Below are 13983 nucleotides of genomic sequence, written 5' to 3'. Positions count from 1 at the left end.
GCCATCGGGGTGTCCTGTGATGTAGCTCAGCTGAGGGAGCAGGGGTCCCGTTACTGTCCCTACAGCTGCTGTAGAGCCCCTTGCCCTCTGCTTGCTGACACATGGGGCAGCCCCAGTCCCAAGCCAAGTCTCCATCCTCACCATAGTGCCGCTGCCAGGGCCCCTGAGAAGGAGGAAGACAGGCACGTCTTTTCTCAGAGGCCCTAGACCTTCTCCTGTTCCCTCCTCTCCCTGGGCTGTTTGTACCAAAGGTTCTGGAGAACTGGGAGAGGGGAGCAAGCAAGCGTAGCCACTCAGGCCTCTTCAGAGGCTGCTTCCCTGGCTCGCTCCTTCAAATCCCAAAGCTAGCTGCTGAAAAGCAAATGTTCCCTGCAGAGCTAAGGGGCACGGCTTTCTTGGAGAGAGGGGTGGCCGGGATGCTCGAATTTGTCACTGACAGCTAGGACCCGCTTTGTCAGATGGGATAACGAAGGAGCGTTTGATGTGAGTTCTTGTGGAGGAGGACTAGCTCAGAGGGACATTTAAAAAGTGTGGCAGCAGCTCCTGGGAAGAGTGTGAAAAATAGCCGCTTGCTCGTTGTCTGTGTAGGACACTTGAGGAGCTGCTGCTTATATCACTTCACATATGGCCCCTCTGCAGTGATACGAGGTCAGAATCATTAGCTCGGCTGAGGGATAATGAGTTGCCCAGAGTGGAATAGCTTGTCTAAGATGGCAGAGCCTTTTCCTTAATCTTTACATTTCCTACACACTCTTACATGGCTTTTGGGGATATAACACGGTGTTAAACGTAGACTTAGCGTGTTGTTCATCAATTCCATGCCTAGGTGTACAGCCAAAGAACTGAAAATATGTGTACACAAAACAAATGTATATGGCAGCATTATTGATATTAGCCAAAAAGAAGAAATGACTTAAATGTCCATCAACTGATAAACAGCTAAACAAATGTGACATAGCCACACAATGTAATACTGTGCAGCAATAAAAAAAGCAATGAAACACTGATACATCTACAACGTGGATGAACCTTGAAAGCCTTATGCCTAGTGAAAGAAGCCAGTCACATAAAGTTACATATTGCATGATCTTATTTATATTAAATGTCCAAAATAGGCAAATCCATAGAAATAGAAAGTAGATTAGAAGTTGCCAGGGGCTGAGGAAGGAGAGAATGGAGAGTGACTGCTAATGAATATGCCTGATTACCATGTTCTGGAATTACATAAAATGTCATGGTTACACAATCTTTTGAATATACTTAAAACTACTGAATTGTACATCTTAAAAGGATGAGTTTTATGATATATTAATTATGTCTCAATTTTTTAAAATTCAACAGTAAAAAACCATCCAATCAGAAAATGGCAAAAGACATGAAAAGACATTTCAACCTAGAGAATATACAGATGTGGCAAGTAAGATGTGAAGATTGTTCGACATCATTAGCCATTAGAGAAATGCAAATGAAAACCACAATGAGATACTACTACACACCTAGCAGAATAACTAAAATAAAAATAGCGCCAACACCAAGGGCTGCTGTGGATGAGGAAAAACTGCATTGCTCATACATTGCTGGAAGGTAAAAAGTTCAGCCCCTTTGGAAAACAGTTTGGTAGTTTCTTAAAAAATTCAACATGCAACTAATGTATGACCCAGCTATTTCACATCTGGCCATTTATCCCTGAGAAATGAAAAGTTCTGTTCATATAAAAGCCTAGGCCTGAATGTTTATGACAGCTTGATTCATAATACCCTCAAACTGGAAACAACCCAGATATCTTTCAACGGGCTGGTTAAACAAACTGCGTACACCCATATCATGGAATACTACTCAGCAATAAAAAGAAATGAATTATTGATACATGCAACAACCTGAATGAATCTCCAGAGAATTAGACTGAGTGAGAAAAAGCCAATCCCAAATGCTTACATACTGTATGATTCCATTTATATCACTTTTTTTAAATGACAAAAGTGTACAAATAACAGGTTAGGGGCTAAAGAGAGGGTGTGGGCAGGATCAAGTGATTAAAAGCACAACATGTAACTTCCCTGGTGGCGCAGTGGTTAAGAATCTGCCTGCCTATGTAGGAGACATGGGTTCGAGCCCTGGTCCAGGAAGATCCCACATGCCGCGGAGCAACTAAGCCCATGCGCCACAACTACCGAAGCCCGGGTGCCTAGAGCCCGTGCTCCACAACAAGAGAAGCCACCACAATGAGAAGCCCATACACCGCAACGAAGAGTAGCCCCCGCTCACCGCAACTAGAGAAAGCCCACGTGTGGCAACAAAGACCCAACATAGCCATAAATAAATAAATAAATTTATTAAAAGAAAAAAAAGCACAACCTGAAGGATCCTTGTAGTGATGGAAACGTTCTGCATCTTAACAGTCTCAGTGTCAGCATTCTGATTGTGATACTGTGGTACAGTTTTGCAAGATGTTATGACTGGGAAAACCACGTAAAGAGTACATGAGATCCCTCTGCATTAGTTCTTACAACTGCATGTGAGATTACAGTGATCTCAAAATAGAAAGTTTAATTTTAAAAATAGAGGAAGAAAAAAACATTGAATGGCTGCAAAATATTCAATTATAGCAAACTTTCTTATCTATTACCTTATCTCTGATGAAACTCTTTGCCCCCAAAGCTATATATGTATCTGTCATGTTTCCTTATTATATTTTGCCAAACTGCTTTCCCCAAAGCTTGTACCAACTTACACTCTTATCAACAGGGTAGGCAGAGATACCTGTCCTACGACATCCTCACCAGTCTTGAAGTACTCACCTGGTTTCCAATCTGCTAATTTTGTAAGAGTAAAATAGTACCTCACTGCCCCTATTTGGCTTTCTTTTTTTTTTTTTTTCATATTAGTGAGGATGAACATTTTTAAATGTTTATAAATCACTTATATCATTTTATGATTAGTCTATTCATCAAGGACCAAGGGATTCCTCTGACTCTTCATGCATGAAGCAATGGGCACAGGAAAACATTATGAGCTGGTTAAAAATTGATTGTCATTTATTAAAAGATACAGTAAAAGTAACAGGTTTGGGTGTTAAGGAAATCCTGAGGTGAAATATAACCAAGAAATGGGGAGATGAGCAGACATAACCAGGGCAAGGTCAGAGTTGGGGTCTAGACATGATTTAAGCCTAGGAGAAGTCAGGAGGTGATTTCTGTATAGATAGAGGTATTACAGCAAGAACTTCACAGGTAAAGAGTTGCTTGTAGCCTTTCCCGGTGGAGAAAAGGAGCACAGAGGTGGGTAAATATACAAAAATTGTGCAAGAATCAAATGGCATAGAAATACAAATGGCAGAAAGCTAGAGAGGTAGCCCAGGGTACAATTTTAATCCCAGAAACAAGGTCCTAGTCTATTCTTTAAAACAAATATGGGGTGAGGGTTGCTTGAAGATGTGTGTGACTGTGCATGTAAAGTGGGGAATGGGAGATGTCAGATTGGTGATCGTGGACTCACCTGAAAGAAACGTGAAAGCAGAAAATCATTTACACTGCTTATAACAGGAATAAAGAGGTAGCAGAGAGCTTGTGACTGTTTTTCAGGAAAAGGACACAGTTAGAAATGAAGAAAAAAGTGATCTCTCTAGACCAACCTTCTCAATCTGTAAAAGTACAAGACTAGAGGACCCTCCTGTGACCACACATGGATAATCACATCTAAATTACACCTGCCAGGAAAGAAAAGGGGCCAATATTGTAGAATCTGTGTGCTGGAGAGAAGTAAAGAGACCTCTCTACATCTAATCTTCTACCCTCAGCAGGAATCTCCTCTGAAACCTTAGATAAACTTCTGGTAAGACCAAAGACAGTTTCATCTTGGATACTGACCTTGATAGGAATTTATTTCAGCAAAAGATACCTTCATCTATTTTTGTAATGCTCTAATTGCCAGAAAATTACTTCTTTGAGTTGACTCACTATTTTCCTATTTCTCACTCTCACCCATAAACTGTAGTTCTCTCTCTGGAATCACACAAAACAATGACAATAATAGTTTATATTTACTGAGTGCTGGCTATTTGACACTATGTACATTATATGCATTATTTCCTTTAGTTCCCACAAACACCTTAAAAATAGGTAATTTTTATTATACCTGCCTTACGGATGAAGAAATGGAAGGCAAAAGAGATTATGTAAAATTCCCAAGTTGATGTATGAGAACAGCCAATATTTGAATTCAGGCTTTTTTTCTAAAGTATTTTTTTAGGTTCTGCTAAGCTGCCTTACAGGTCTAAGCCTGTGCCCTCGTGAAGAGCCCTGTGAAGTTTTGGAAACCAGCTCCCCCATAAGAGGTACAGATTTCTGCCATCAAAATATTGCTACATCTGCTTCTAGAAACATCTCCATGAAAAGTATGGTCAGATGACATAAAAGGACAGAGAACTGGCACTTCAGATTGTATGAACTGTTTTGTGCCTATTTATTAATAGATGTTTGCTTAATAGACGTCTGATAGACGTGTGGCAGAATTTGTTTAGAGACCTGCTTTCATTATAACTTGGTAGTGACTTTGTGGGGAGGTAACTAATCTCACCCATTTCTATTATCTACTAAAACATCTGCCGTTATTCACAAAAACAAACTAAAAAGAACCTCAGTGAATGATCAAACTGGCTCAGGGCAGTTAGCAACAATTGGTCTTAAAGACAGGTTTCCAGGAGTGAGCATGGTATGTCAAGGGATCTGATCAGTGTAGAGTGGAGGGAGGTGATGGGCTCCCTCTCTCTGGACACTGACCTCTCTGCTCAGTCCAAGATCGTGGCGACCCTTGGCAGGTTCAACATCACGAGACCTCCACTGGAGCTTTAAGGACTCAAACTCCAGCCTTCGTCATTTTCACACTTGCTGCTGGCCCATCCCAACTTTGGACAAGCTAACGTGAGGTTTTGATTCACTCAAGGATAGCTTGTCTATGTAGAAAAGACTATTCAGGTGTTGATTTTGTTCTCAAAAATTGATACTCACTTTGTTAAAGTCACTGCTTTTTAATAACCTCATTCTTCCTTAGGCTCTAAATGCAATGTATAAATCCTGTTATTCTAGTTATGCCTAGCAATTTTAGCAATCACTCTAATGGCCTTAGAACAACATTTGATCACATTTAAAACTAGTTCATTAAACACTTTCACATATTTTACACTGCATTAATAACTTTAATATATTTTATTTCCATTTAGAGTAATTTGTTTGCCTGATTGGCAAACTTTCCCAAGTACTAAATAATTCATATAAATCTAATAAATTAAGTTTATAAATATTGTGAACCCTGAGTTATCTTAAGTGATACTATTGTATCATATAGTTAGTAAGAATTCCACTGCAAACCAGAAGTCTGAATCAGTTACTTAAATATTTTACATTGAAGTTACAAAGCTGTCATTCAAATGCAATTCCCAAACATTACAAGTATGCAAAATGTTGAATTTTAAGTTTCCTTGTTGCAAAAATGTTAATATTATTGGGTTTTAATTTTCTAAGATATTTCTCTACTCAATTTTCAATTCTGAGATTGAAAGATGCTTACCTTTCAAGGAGGGCAAGTACCATCGTTGTTAACTGATGACTAGTGTTTTTGGCCTGGACCTTGATGAGATGCAGTACACTTTTTTAATACTTGATTCCATAACTTTAAGAAAGGTATGCCATGTGATCTACATTTTTGGGTTCAAGACATACACATTATCTATTTTTTCCTGAAGTCTACTCACAGAAATCTGTAACTCCCCATTCGTGTGCCAAAGTGACCACATGATTGATTCTTTGTCTCGCAAGATCTATACATAATCATCTTCCTGCCTAGGCTGAAAGACCTTTGACCATGGCCAGATCCCTGCATTCTTTTTCATTGACTTTCTAATATTACAAATTATAAAATGAATATTAGATGTCTCCCCTGTGACTTGAAGTCATAGGTGATGTGAAAATTTTACTGACAGGCTTTTTTTTTTTTTTTACCTAATCTTTGGTTTTTATCTGGTCAGATTTAGGCTGAGATCATTTCAGATGCTAACTCTGCCATCTTGTCCAATTTCATGTCATCCTTGAATGTGATAAACTTCTCCTACTTATCTGAGACCCTGACGAGGGTGTTGACTGGAGTGGAACACTGCATGGCATGTTGGGGTGTCTCTCTTCAGCTTGTCTTTGGTCTGTAAGTCAGCTTCCTTCAGAGATGTCATGCCTGCCTGCTCCTGGGAATCATCTGGGGAGATTACCAAAACCTGACTTCTGGAATTCACTCCAGAGCCTAAAGAGCTATGGCACAGTCGACTCTCTTGGACCATTTAACAAGCTCCCTAGGCTACTCTTAAGCAACTGTTTCGGCAGTAGTCCAAGGATTAGCTTTCATCACTGCTGCCTCTTTTTCTCTGACTTGATTACAAGGACAGAACTTAGGCTTTGTCAAGTGACTTGCTTAAGTCTAGACTCACTCAGTTTAAAGCACCCCCATCTACCTGTAGAGTAATCATAGCCATAAAGGAAACCATAGCCTGGCATGACTTTTCCTTGTGACACAGATTGGCTCTAAAAGATTAACTCCAACCTCATCGTGTGCTCGGGAAAAATCCCGAGAATGATGTTAAATTTAATAGTCTTCAGCATCTACTTTATTCTCCCTTTTAAAAAGTTAGGTCGTTTCCCCCCTCTGTACCATGCTCCCTCCCCCCCGCCCACCAAATCCTCCAGCTCTGTCCTTGGTCTCCATTGTTAGTTTCTCAATATTCATCTGTGATGAATCACTGACATTATTGTCATCTTTCTTTTACCCATGAGTAAATTTTCCAGGTCTGAAGAAACAAAATTGCTATATATTTAAAAAAATAAAACCATACCATAAAGAATTCCAGCATGAAGACATAAAAAATAGGCTCTAGAACAATGACTCTAGTTGTCTTGATTACTTAAAAATACTTGTCTGGTTTTTATCTGAATTGCACTTTGGCAAAATGATCTTTCTGCACTTATGATTGAAAATAACTTTGTTGCTTTTACTGTTCTCTTTGTGTTCTTATTTTCTGGTATTCCCAAAAGCCTGGCCCTTTCCCCGCAACTGCTACCCACCCCTCTGCCCCATCCTGCCACTGTCTACTCTATCTATTTTTTTCTAGTTATTCTAAACATTCATAATAGAAATGCATTTTATCTTATGGAAAAATATATGTCACTAGAACATGACCTCTTGTGTGAATATCCTTTCCAAATCCCCACTTTGTATGGGCATCTGTGACTGACCAGTCTGAGATGGGCAACTCTAAATCTCCCTGGCCAACCACCTATCTTGAAAATCTCTTATTCCAACTGGGAAAAATAGTTGCTAACATGCCTATGATAACCTCCTCATGGAGGGCTTTTTCTTGGTCCCTTTCCTAGTACGCCCTTGGCGATGGTGGAACATCCTCCTGGCTCAGGGCTCCATTCTCCCCTCCCTCCCCTTTCTTCTCAACCTCCTTAACTTCATGCCAACTTCTGCTTTATCCAAAAGCTCAGATTTCTTTATTTCCTCTCACAAAAGACTTTAATGGCCCAATCAGTAAGAGACTTGACTCTACTTTAAACATGAGCCCAAATCTTCAACATCAAAAAAACTGGCTTTACTTCCCCAATGTAAGGCAATTTTAATCCTCAGAAACACAATTACTTGATCCACTGCCCAGGATGAACAGGGCATACTTGTGTTCTATCCTGGGGAAGGTCACTTTGTATCTTGGAATGCGCCAAGAGATTAAGAATGGGTTGAGATTTTATCCCCAAAACATGTTCATTCATATCCTGAATTATATGTCATCAGCTCATCTTTACAGGTGAGTATCCAGATAGGTGGTAAGAGGGTGAGTGGGCAGGAGGAGGGAAGGTCCTGGGTCAGGGGAAGGAGAGTACGTGGATAGGAAGTGGGAGGCTGGAGAGTAGGAGGTGGGAGTGTGGGTGGTACTCTGCAAGCTTGGGCTTGCCTAGAGCTGGGAAGATATTTGCAGCACTCCAAACCTCTTAGAATTCTCTTGTCCATTATATCTTATAACCCAACCACTTGAATTCCTTTCTTCTTTCTTTTCTTCCATGTGCTTTCAATCTTTCCTTGGTACACTGATTCCTCATAAGAATTCTATGATTCCAGAGAGAAGGAGGTGATTCTAAGTAGAAATAAACAGCACCAAGTTTTTGTAAATTCGTAATTCTTATTATGACACTAAGCAAGGCATTTTTCAAGGTTTTGAAATTCTAGCCTCATCATAGAAGAAGACATTTTATGCAGAGAAGATTGCCAATAATGGAAATGAGACTCAGAAAAAATAATTGCTGTGTTTCTGAATACTATTGAGTTAAGTTGAACTTTTGAATAAATAGATAACTGGATTTATTATTCTGTATTAGAGGAATCATGGTACTAGACAGAGTATAAAGGTATAATCTTGTGGTTCTCATTCCAGGAATAACAGTGGCAGTACTGTTGACTAACGTAAATGGAATTATGTTCATTTAAAAAGTATCTACAGAAAAACTGTCAATTAGAAAATCATCATGGAGCACTCACTGAATGTATCTCCTTTGTCTCCTGGAGAATTTCATTTTTAGCAACTTCAAGGAAGAAAATAAGGTTGGTGTTCACCATCCACCACCCATCCACACATGCAAGGCACCCAATTTCAAAACACCTGGAACCACCCATAAGGCCTGGTTTTAAGTTCAGGGAGATTTTTTTTTTTTAATTCTAGAATTTTTGCATATATTTGCATGTTGACTTTTAAACATATGGAATCATATATACAAAAATAAGTTTGATAGCGTCCTGCTGTTTTGGTGGCCAAACTCAATTCAAAGAATTGTCACATGTAAAGGATTCTAAATTGATTAGATTCTGGAGTATAGGAGAAAAAAAATACATACAGTGACACAGAAATGTAAGGAAAGAAGAGATGACATTTAAAAGTCTTCCTAAATTCACAAATGGGGCTATATAAAAAGAAATTTATACCATGAACAGTCTAATTAAATCCACTTAAAAAATATTCCTTTGTTAATATTGCCTGGAATCCTGTATCCAATTCAATAACAAAGGGGTGCTTTTTTCTCACTCCTCACCCTGGGAATTCTGGGAGATTTCCTTAAGCTTACTGTCAAGCTGCAGAAGCACCGGAAGAGTCAGATGTAGAGAGCCGTGGAATCATGACATCCTAATGTCATTGAGAGACATTTTTATGTGAGTGCTGTCACTTTGTGGAAAAGAAAGTAAATGCAAAGCAGTTAATTTCAAAAAGGTTAACAAGGGGGTAGGACCTCCTTGTTAGCTTTCAGTTTCCTGTGAAAGAAGAATGTCTTCTGTTTTAGTCTCTTACCAAATGCCCATTATTGACCTCCCTTGTTTCCAGAATTCACATAACATCTGTTGCTATAGTTTCAGAATAGGTTTCTTTCCCTTCTTCCAATTATGAAAGCAAAACATAACTGTAAAATCAAGTTCAAATGTTCAAAGAGGGTGAAAATGTTCCAAAATCACATAGGCAAGTGATAACCTCTTTATTTTCCAGATCCTTTTGTTTGCATATATAACTTATTACACATATGTTATGATTTGCTTTCAAAAGCCAAATTGTTTTAGACGTACTGCATGCAACTTGCTTTTTTTTTTCACTTAACAACATATTGTGAACGTTTTCCATGCCAGTTTATGCATCTCCGTCTTGTTTTGAATGTCTGCTTAGTATTCTGTTGTTTTACTATATCACAATTTAATTAACTAGTACAATATTGATAGACTTTTAAGTTGTTTCCCATTATTCATTACTATAGATATTTCTGCAATGATCATACCTATGTAAATTATCTTTGTGCCTGTATGTGGACATTGCAGTGGGGAGGGGAGGTTAGACTGTTCCAAGAAATGAAGTTGTCATGAGAAATATATATAATGGAATATTACTCAGCCATAAAAAAGAATGAAATCTTGCCATTTGTGACAACATGGATGGGCCTAGAGGGAATTATGCTAAGTGAAATAAGACAGAGAAAGAAAAATACTGTATGATTTCACTCATATGTGGAATATAAAGAACAAAACAAACCAACAAACAGAATAGAACAAACAAGCCCACAGATACAGAGAACAAACTAGTGATTGCCAGATGGGAGTGGGGGTATGCATTGGGCATAACAGGTGAGGGGGATTAAGAGGTACAAACTTCCAGTTAAAATATATGTCATGGGGATGTAGTGTGCAGCACAGGGACTATAGTCAGTAATGTTGGAATAACTTTGTATGGTGACAGATATCTACTAAGCTTATCATGGTGATCAACTCATAATGTACATAAATGTTGAGTCACTGTGATTTTACTATGTGAAACTAATGTAATATATATCAACTGTACTTCAACACAAAAAGAAAAAGAAAAAATCATCTTTGTGGCATGTGAAAATAATATGAAATTCAAATACCAGTGTCCAAAAGTAAACTTTTATTGGAATTCAAAAAAAAAAAAAAAACATTTATCCTGCTATAAGGATACAGACAGTCTCTGATGAACTCTGAATTACAGATACTCAAACACAATGTTATGAGGTTAGAGAAATGAAAAAGATAGATTCTCCATTAGGGGAATCTCCAGAACCTGTGAATATGTTACTTTACATGGTAAAAAGGACTTTGCAAATGTGATTAAGGATCTTGAGATGAGGTTTCTTGGAGTATTCAGGTGGACCCAATAAAATCACAGAATTCTTATTAGGGGAGGAACAGAGAGGAGGCAGAGTGATGGCAGAAGCAGAGAGAGATTTAAATATGCGACCCTGCTGGCTTTGAAGACGAAAGAGGGGCCACAAGCCAAGGAGTGTGGGTAGCCTCTAGAAGATGAGCAAGCCAAGGAAACCTCCTCTAGAACCTGTAAAAGGAACATAGACCTGCCAATAGTTTGATGGTAGCCCAGCGAAAGCCATTGCAGACTTCTGACTTCCAGGATTATAAAGGTATAAACCTGTGTTGTTTTAAGCCATTAAGTTTGTGGTAATTTGTTACAACGGCATTAGAATACAGAGGAGTAGAGACAGTTTAATGGAAGGTAATATTTCGGCTGAACTTTGATGCATAGGTAGGATTCTAATAGGCAGAAATGAGAAATGGAATTCCCAGCAAGAGAACAGCATGGGCAAAGGCACAGAAGTGAGAAAGTACAAGGTGTATCCAATAGATATTAAAAAGCACGGGAGCCATTAGGGAAGGAGAGCCTGGGGGACCCACAGAAAACAATACCTGAACTCACATGCTCTGTGTTCAGGGAGTACTTGTATGACCTCAGAGAAGAGGTGGAGGGGATCCCTCTCGAGCAACGCCTAGGAAAAAGAATTTGGGTCTGGCGGCTCGGCTAGCATTAGGTGAAGGGTGCAGGAGGGGCGCTCTGGCGGAGGGGAATGAGATAGCAAGAGGCAAGAATCCAGCCCTGACAAGAACGGGCAGGGTAAGGAGCTGCTGGGGAGAAAGGAAGCGGGGAGGTTTGGGGCGGGCTAAGGTATGCCTCTAATACCGAGCTGAGGACTGTGACCTTCTGCAGGGAAACACTGAAAGCATTTGAGGACACCAGTAATATGAGTTGCTTTTTGTATGCCTTTGTTCCCTGCAGAATGAGCGTGCAAAGCCACATCGTGCCCTTTAGCTGCTCCAGGGGCTGGCTGGTAAGGGAAATGGACAATTCTTGAGGCAGGGAGACAAGAGTAGCTTCGGGCTTTTTGGCTGCACAACTCACGTTCTCAGACCTCTTATTTTGTCTGGCATGCAGAGAGCTGACTTGTACGGACTGGAGGCTAGGGTGGCACTGTGGGATGGGTGGGATGGTGCAGAAGCCCTTGCGAGACACATGGTATAACAGCGTGAACCCTGAGCTAGAAATCAGGGGACCTGAGTTATGGGCTCAGCTTTACAGCAATGAGCTAGCCACACGAACTTGGACAAATGACCGTATCTCTCAGGGACTCAGTTTCCTCACCCTTGAAATAAAGGTCTGAGCTGGGCTGTTTGGCAGCGGTAGGGGATACAGTGCAGCTATGCTGATGACCCCTGAAGCATTTCCACTTTGACTGTCCAGAAACCCTGGGTTTCTGGGCTGGTGAAGGTGCTTTTAACATGCAGCATTGGACAACCCAAGTCTTTCCTCAGCCACTTGTCACTCAATGACCATGTCTTGGGCTCTTTATTTGCAAATAGCAGGTCACTGAGCAAATCTCCCTTCCTATTTGGCCAATAGCACAAGGCAGGAGTTCAGAGCCAGCCCTGACTGATCCCACTACCAAGTTGCCAGATGGAAGGGAGAGGGCACTGTTGGGTGGATGGTCTTCTCACAGGTGTGGATCCTTGCTGCAGACTGAGGGAAAGAGAGCAGAATAGGAGACCACAGAAGGAGGGGGACCCAGCAAAGTATGCTTTGATCGTCCACGTAAAAGTACAGCAAAGTCATATGCAAATAGCATAAAATAAGCAACCAGCCAAATTTCTAACGTGTAGTAAGAAAAAGAAAAATTGCTTCAAGAAAATTGCAGAGGGTTTCCCCTGGAAATTTGCATTTATGACCAGCATGACTCTCCAGATTTCAAGGGAGTTGACTCTACAAGTCATCCATTGGGCAAAAATTCTTGAATTAGCCACAGGCTAAGTGCTCTTCTAGCTGTAGCCGTAACTAACACTGGAAATCAAGATTTCAAGGGGAACCCAGGGTCACCGTTTTCAGAATTCAGTTTGTGTATTTTCTTGGAAACGTTGAATACCAGGCCTCTTTCTGAGACTAGATATGGGGCAGAGGATTCGGTAATACAGAATTAATTCAAGTTCAGACACTGTTAGGGGAGTGACCTGATACAGGAAAATCCTCCTGACAGTGAAATATACAGGAAACACTGCCTTTCTGCCCTGGAAAATGTTGATGGTTTTGTTGTATTGGAGTTTTCCTGGCAGATTTAACTGAACAATTTTTTGTGGTCTCGTCTAGCTTTATGATTTGGTGAATCAAATTCGTCTCCTTAGATGTCATCTTCAATCAAGGAAACTGAAGGAGAACCTCGGGCAATGCCAGGTAAGTTACAGCATAAGAACAAGAACAAGAGCAAAGTGATATCACTCAATAGAAATAAGTTCATTTTTAATGCATGGTTGTTATTGTATCAGTGAATTGAAGAAATAAGCCTGTGCCAACCAAACTTATTACTACGAAGCCATTAATTGTTAATTGCTAAAAGACAGATTGCTTCTGACCTGAAAATCCGGAACTTGCTTTCTGCCGCCATTAAGAATAACTGCATGGGCATCCTTGATGCTTATGTCAAGAATATTTGTTCTAGAAAACAAAATTTAGAGAACCCTGAGGGACTTTGAAGTAGACGGTGAAGCAAATAGCGTGTCAACATCCTGGATACCTTGGGTAATTTTCTCGGCCACCATTAACTCGAAGAATGAAGCACAGGAAACCTGCCAGAGAAACGTTCAGCGATGTTGGAGTGCTTTGCCTTGAGTGTGTTTGAATGAAGTGCTGGAGGCCCCAGAGGCAGTGGGGAAGTCGAGTGCTGAAAGCAGATCTGTGTGCAGCAAACCTGTCACGTCTCAGCCATGCTCTTCCTGCTGGGCCGAGAGACCGGAGGCTTCCTTCATTTCCTGATTTTTACCCTGCAGTCCTTCCCACCACACCGTTCCACTCACCCCTAATGGAGACCTCTTTATTAAAATCTTCGAGAAAGCATCGAGGAGACAGCCTAGGGTTTTCAGAAAGACGATCAGTTAAAAACAATGCCATGTTTTGCAGACAAAAGAGAGGATCAGAATGAAGAGAAGAAAGGCTGTCACCCTGACGTTGATGGCCACCTGCCTCTCCTTTTATTTTTCTAGACTTTAGGGCCTAAATGTTATTGCCTTTTGACATCTGTATTAACCCCTGAATTGTGTCCCTTCCAAATTCATATGTTGAAGCCC

This window comes from Balaenoptera physalus (assembly GCF_965194825.1).
Source record: "Balaenoptera physalus genome assembly, chromosome: 3".
Classification (NCBI taxonomy): Eukaryota; Metazoa; Chordata; class Mammalia; order Artiodactyla; family Balaenopteridae; genus Balaenoptera; species Balaenoptera physalus.
The sequence above is the reverse complement of the archived record's forward strand: the minus strand, read 5'-3'. Positions refer to the sequence as shown.